This window comes from Otolemur garnettii, unplaced genomic scaffold (genome assembly GCF_000181295.1).
Source record: "Otolemur garnettii isolate 467f Iridium unplaced genomic scaffold, OtoGar3 scaffold00063, whole genome shotgun sequence".
NCBI classification, from domain to species: domain Eukaryota; kingdom Metazoa; phylum Chordata; class Mammalia; order Primates; family Galagidae; genus Otolemur; species Otolemur garnettii.
This window is the reverse complement of record NW_003852458.1, coordinates 9181138-9186875: the sequence shown is the minus strand read 5'-3', so window position 1 is coordinate 9186875 and position 5738 is coordinate 9181138.

The following is a 5738-nucleotide window of genomic DNA, read 5'->3' as shown; positions in this document are numbered from 1 at the left end:
CGAGTCTCTTGCCTCCGCCTCCCAAGTAGCTGGGACCACAGGCGCCTGCCACAACGCCCGGCTATTTTTTTGGCTGCAGCCATCATTGTTGTTTGGCGGGTCCGGGCTAGGGATTTGAACCCGCCACCTTGGGTGTACGTGGCTGGCGCCTTAGCCAGTTGAGCTATAGGCGCTGAGCCAGCATTTTTTTTTTTTTAAATGCTTAAGTGTCTTTATTTTTCTTGTGTAAAAACATTATTGTGGTGGTCACATCTCGAGGGGTCCTCTGTATGAATGCTCTAGGTATAGGTCTTCATGAAGTGGCCAGCAAATTCTTGATAGGGAGATTCGGTCTGTTTCCAGAGGTCAGAGTGAGTAGGTCCTTCAGATGACATCAAAGGTAGCCTTGGTGAAGTTGCCCAGGGTGGCAGTGCAGTCCCTGTCTAAAGTGTAGCAGTGGATGATACCAGCTGTTATCTGCAGCTTCTTGGGAAAATGGGATAAGGAGAACTAGCACAGAGTCACAGCTGTCTGCTGCCTTGTGAGGGCTGTGTGGTGCTTGCCAGTTTTGTTCCCCAGTAGCCTTGCTGCATGGGGACTACACAGAGCTTGACCAGGATGATGGCCTCACTCATGGCAATGGCTAATTCCCTGGAGTGCTTAACCCAGGCATAACCATTAGAGTCCTAGATGGTGACAAATGCCTTGGTCCTGGTCTGCTGGCCATGATGGGTCTGATTTTGCAGGGGTATAATCTTCAACATCTTGTCCTTAAGAAATAATCTGCAGGAAAAAGTTAATGATCTCAGACTGCTTGATAGGTGGGAAGTAGAGAGAGTTCTCCTCTGGAGACGAGATGTTCACATCTTTGATGAGGCAGCACAGGTTGGTGATAAGAAGCCACTCCTTATCTTTGACTCTTGTGCAAGCTCTTAGATCTGGCCTGAGCACTGCTGCAGAAGCCCCCCTGGAAGACGAGGCCTACTATTTCAAGCCACCTGGGGACCTGGGGGCCCTCCTGCAGCATTGGTCACATCTGTCCTTTGGTATTTTCTCAGAGAAACAGCCCAATATTTTAATTTTAGCCCAGTGAGCCCTATGCTGGGCTTCTAACCAACATAACCAAAAATGACAAATTTGTGTTTTAAGTGATTAAAGATATGGTAATTTGTCATTGCAGCAAAAGAAAAGTAATACACTCATGTCCTCAGTTGACTTTTGAACTATACAGATCTCTCTCTGATTAGTACTGAGAGACCTACATCCTAGATTGTTGCCTAAGATTCTAAATTCGAACGGCTTGGGGCCAGCTCTTATAGGATTTAATATTGGAAACCATTAATGCCTACAAGGTAACCAGCCTTTCTGTTACTATACACAACCTTCTGAAATAATGGAAATGGTCTGTATTTGTGCTGCATTTCATATAAATGAAATCTTATAGTATATGGTCATTTGTGGCTGGCTTTTCTTATGGCACTTTCAATGTTCACCTGTTTTGTAGCATGTATCAATACAACATTTATTTTTATGGCTTGATAAGATTCTTTTACTTGGCTAAACCATATTTTATTTACCTGTTCATTAGCTGATGGGCATTTGGGTTGTTTCACTTTGATTTTATTATGAATAGTAATACTATAAACGTTTCTGTACAAGTTTTTGTATAAACATATTTTTTTCACTTTTCTTGGGTGTTTACCTACCAGTTGGATTGCTGTGCCATATGGCAACTCTCTGTTTAATTGTAACATTTGTGGACTGGGCCAGGCGTGGTGTCTCACACCTATAATACTAGGATTCTTGGAGGCTGAGATTGGGAGGGTCACTTGAGTTCATGACTAGCCTGAGCAAGAGTAAGATCCCAGTGCTGCTGAAAATAGAAAAATTAGCTGGGCATTGTGGAAGGCTCCTTTAGTTCTCAGGAAGCTAAGGCAAGAGAATTGTTTGAGCCTTGGAATTTGAGGTGGTTGTGACTTAGGCTTATGCCATAGCATTCTAGTCTAGGGCAATAGAGTGAGACTCTGTCTCAGAAAAAAAAAAAAAAAATGGTGGACTCTTTTCCAAATCTAACAGTTAGTTGGTGGCTCTCACAGGAAGTTTCTATTGCCTGTTTTTTTCCTCCACCCCACTGCCTCCCCACTATAAGGGTCATACTTTTCTGTGTCTTTGCATGTCCCATAATTTTTTGTGTTGGACGCTAAAACTTTTAGAAAATAAATTGTAGCAACCCTGAGTACTGTTCTCGCTTCATGTCCATACTTGTAATTCTTATTTACTTAGTTACTAAAGGCATTATTTTAATAGAGTTTATAAGCAATCTCCCCATCCCACCTTTGCCCAGTGTTAAACCTCTAATGTTGTTCCTCAGGGGCTCAGCCTTGGCTATACTCTCATAGTCACTCTCAGATGATAGTGGTTATGGTCAGGGCTCTCTCTGAGAATCTCGTTTCCAAATTGGAACTCCACTGAAGACATAGTTTGTGTAGTAAAGATGGCATCCTGTGTTTGAGATTTATTCTGCCTCCTCCCAGCTGCCTCTTTCCTTATTTCTTCCCAGAAAACTAGCAAACCTGCAGTTTAGCTTATATCTCCCATGAACCTACCAATCACCTCCCAGTTGTCATTAGCTCATATCACCAATGAGTTTAGCAGTGCTCTCTCTCCCAGTTGCCCTTTGCCATACCTCTACTCTTTTCTAGAGAACTTTTAACCTCAATTATCTCCACACATTGTTGCAAATAATGTTAGCTCTTTAGAAAACAATTCTTTTCTATGTTTTAAATCAGGTTTCTCCCTGGAGTAAAACTTCTGAGCCTTGGCTCTAGAGCTGTGAGTCAGAACAATGACAGGGTTCTTGGTAAGTAGCACCTGGTGGGGGCGATAGCGTCAGGTCTTCTCAGCTTGCTTATGAGTCAGGGAAAGGAGTGAAGGTGTCTCCAGTACCCTCAACCCATGAGCTTCTGCTCCACTAGTGGAATCTGGACAGAGAGAGAGGCCTACATCTCTGCAGTATTTACCTAGAATTTAGCCTCAGAAACAGGTAGGTGGGAACAAGATGAGAAATGTTGATCCTGCCCTTCTCGGGAAGAAAGTCCCGGGACTGGAGGCTAGGGGAACAGAGAGCCCTGTGATCTTGGCTGTGCCTGGCTGCAGAGGAGTTTCCCTCTCACTGAGTTGGCAAAGTGAAGTGTGGAAACAGGTCTTGGGTCAAATACAACCGACTGCATTCTTACCCAATTTTCAAAGATTTTTTTTGAATAAGTATTTCATATCTGCTGTATGTCTGTGTGGTGCTTTGATATATATAGGTTTTCATCCACAGTTCCAGCTCATAGTTCTTGTTACAATGTGGGGCACTGGAGCCTCAGGAGCAGGCCTCAGGGGACAGAATCTCACTTGCTCTGACCTTCTCCTGTCCTTTTACCTGCCCAAAGCAAGACTAATAAAAGACCCACATTCCAGAAAGGGTTCTGCCTAGTACCCTGGGGGAAGGAATGCTACTCACTTGCTAAGTGTGAGCTTTTGTGCCCAGTTGCATTTCTACATGGCTGTCAATCATGCCTGTATAATGAAGCCTCCATAAAAACCCAAGAGGAGGGGGCGTGGGGGGGCAGAGAGCTTCCGGATAGGTGAACACTAGGAGGTTCCTGGAGGGTGACAGGAATGGAAGCTCTTTGCCCCTTCTCCAACCCAGAACTCACCATCTTCATTTCTTGATCTGCATCCTTTGTAACATCCACTATGATAAACCGCTAAACATAGGGTAAGTGTTTCCCTGCATCTGCGAGGCGCTCCAGCAAATTAATCAAACTCAACAAGGGAGGGGGAAGTGGAAACCCCAACTTGAAGCTGGTTGGTCAGAAGCTCTAGAAGCCCAGACTTATGACTGGTATCTGGGGGAGAACAGTCTTGGGGACTGAGCTCTTATCCTGTGGGATCTGACACTTTATCTGGATAGAAAGCATCACAATTGAATTAAAGGACACCCAACTGGTGTTCACTACTTGGTATGGATAGGTTAGGCAGTTAGTTAGACATGAGCCAGGTAGAAGGTGGATGCAATTAGGCTATTTTGGACTGACTTGGTTAGGCTGACCTGAGCTACTCGGGAGAGGGGCTACCCACTAATTGAGACCTTGCAGGTAAGTTATTTTGGGGAGGTGGTTGTTTTGGAAGGACTGATTAATGTCCCTGGGACTTTTTAATACGAATTGTTATGGGAATGAATTTGATCAAAATTGTGGAAAAGTTCCAAAAAGCAGATGACACCCCTACACTCCCCAAAAATTATGAATAAAATACAGTGCTGTGCTCTCCATGATGCCTGTGGTTGCGAGGACAGAGCCTGGTTTGGGGTCCAAACTATTAAAACGAACTTTTCCTTTCTTGTTAAAAATTTCCTTGCCCTTGTTCTCTTCAGTTCTTTCAGTGACCACCTCGAGCCATCCCCACACTGCCCCAACAGTATGTGGAGAGAAAATCCCACCTTTGGTAACAGACCTGCTCTTCTGCGCTGATTGTTAGGGAACTCCGAGGAAAGCACCATCTGAGGAGCGCTCGTCCAAAGCAGTCATTCAGGGCATTTCCAAAGACTTTATATAGTTGAATTTTTCAAAATATAATTTTTGTCGGGGTTGTTGCTTGTGAACCCCAACCTGGTTTGAAAGCCGACTGAGGAAATGCTGCTGAAGTTTAAAAACACATAAAGTCTGGGAATGCCCGGAGAAGGCTTACCCTACCTCAGGTTAGTAAAGCAAGAAACCGTAGCCCGTCTCTGGCCTCTTCAGGAGGCTTTTATTGGTTTCTAACAAAAGTGCATATGCAAAATGTAAAAATGCCCAGAGATAGGGCGGAAAGAATCCCAAGTGCCCAGGAAGACTGGATAGAGAGGCTGGGTAAGCGGTAGAAGGTTGCTAACAGACCAGACAGCCCTTGGCTATTTAGAAAGTGGGGAGGGAGTAACTAGTTCTATCTCCCCAGGGCGGTGGTTCTCAACTTTCCTAATGCAGCCACCCTTTAATACAGTTAAAAGCAGATGACAAACCAGGTCTGTTACCAAAGGTGGGATTTTCTCTCCACATACTGTTGGGGCAGTGTGGGGATGGCTCGAGGTGGTCACTGAAAGAACTGAAGAGAACAAGGGCAAGGAAATTTTTAACAAGAAAGGAAAAGTTCGTTTTAATAGTTTGGACCCCAAACCACAGGCACCACCTCATGTTGTGGTGAGCCCAACCATAAAATTATTTTGGTTGGACTTCAGTACTGTAATTTTGCTACTGTTATGAATCGTAATGTAAATATCTGATATTCAAGATGTATTTTCATTGTTACAAAGGGGTTGGGACCCACAGGTTGAGAACTGCTGCCCCAGGGGAAGTACTCCAGGTTTCCTAATCTGAAGACCTATGGAAAGTTCAAAGACTTTAACCCTTCCCATCTGTACACTCTCTGACAGCACAGGCCTGGGGGCCTCTGGGCTTTTTTTTTTTATCTTCTTCTTCTTCTTTTTTTTTAAATATATTCTTTATTTAATTTTATTTTATTTTGCAGTTTTTGGCCAAGGACCTGCCTGGGGGCCTCTGGGCTCTTTTCTTCTTCTTCTTCTTTTTAAATATATTCTTTATTTCATTTTATTTTTTTGCAGTTTTTGGCCAGGGCTGGGTTTGAACACGCACCTCTGGCATATGGGGCCGGCACTGTCCTCCTTTGAGCCACAGGCACCGCCCTCTTTTCATCTTCTATGGTTCTGATGAGCC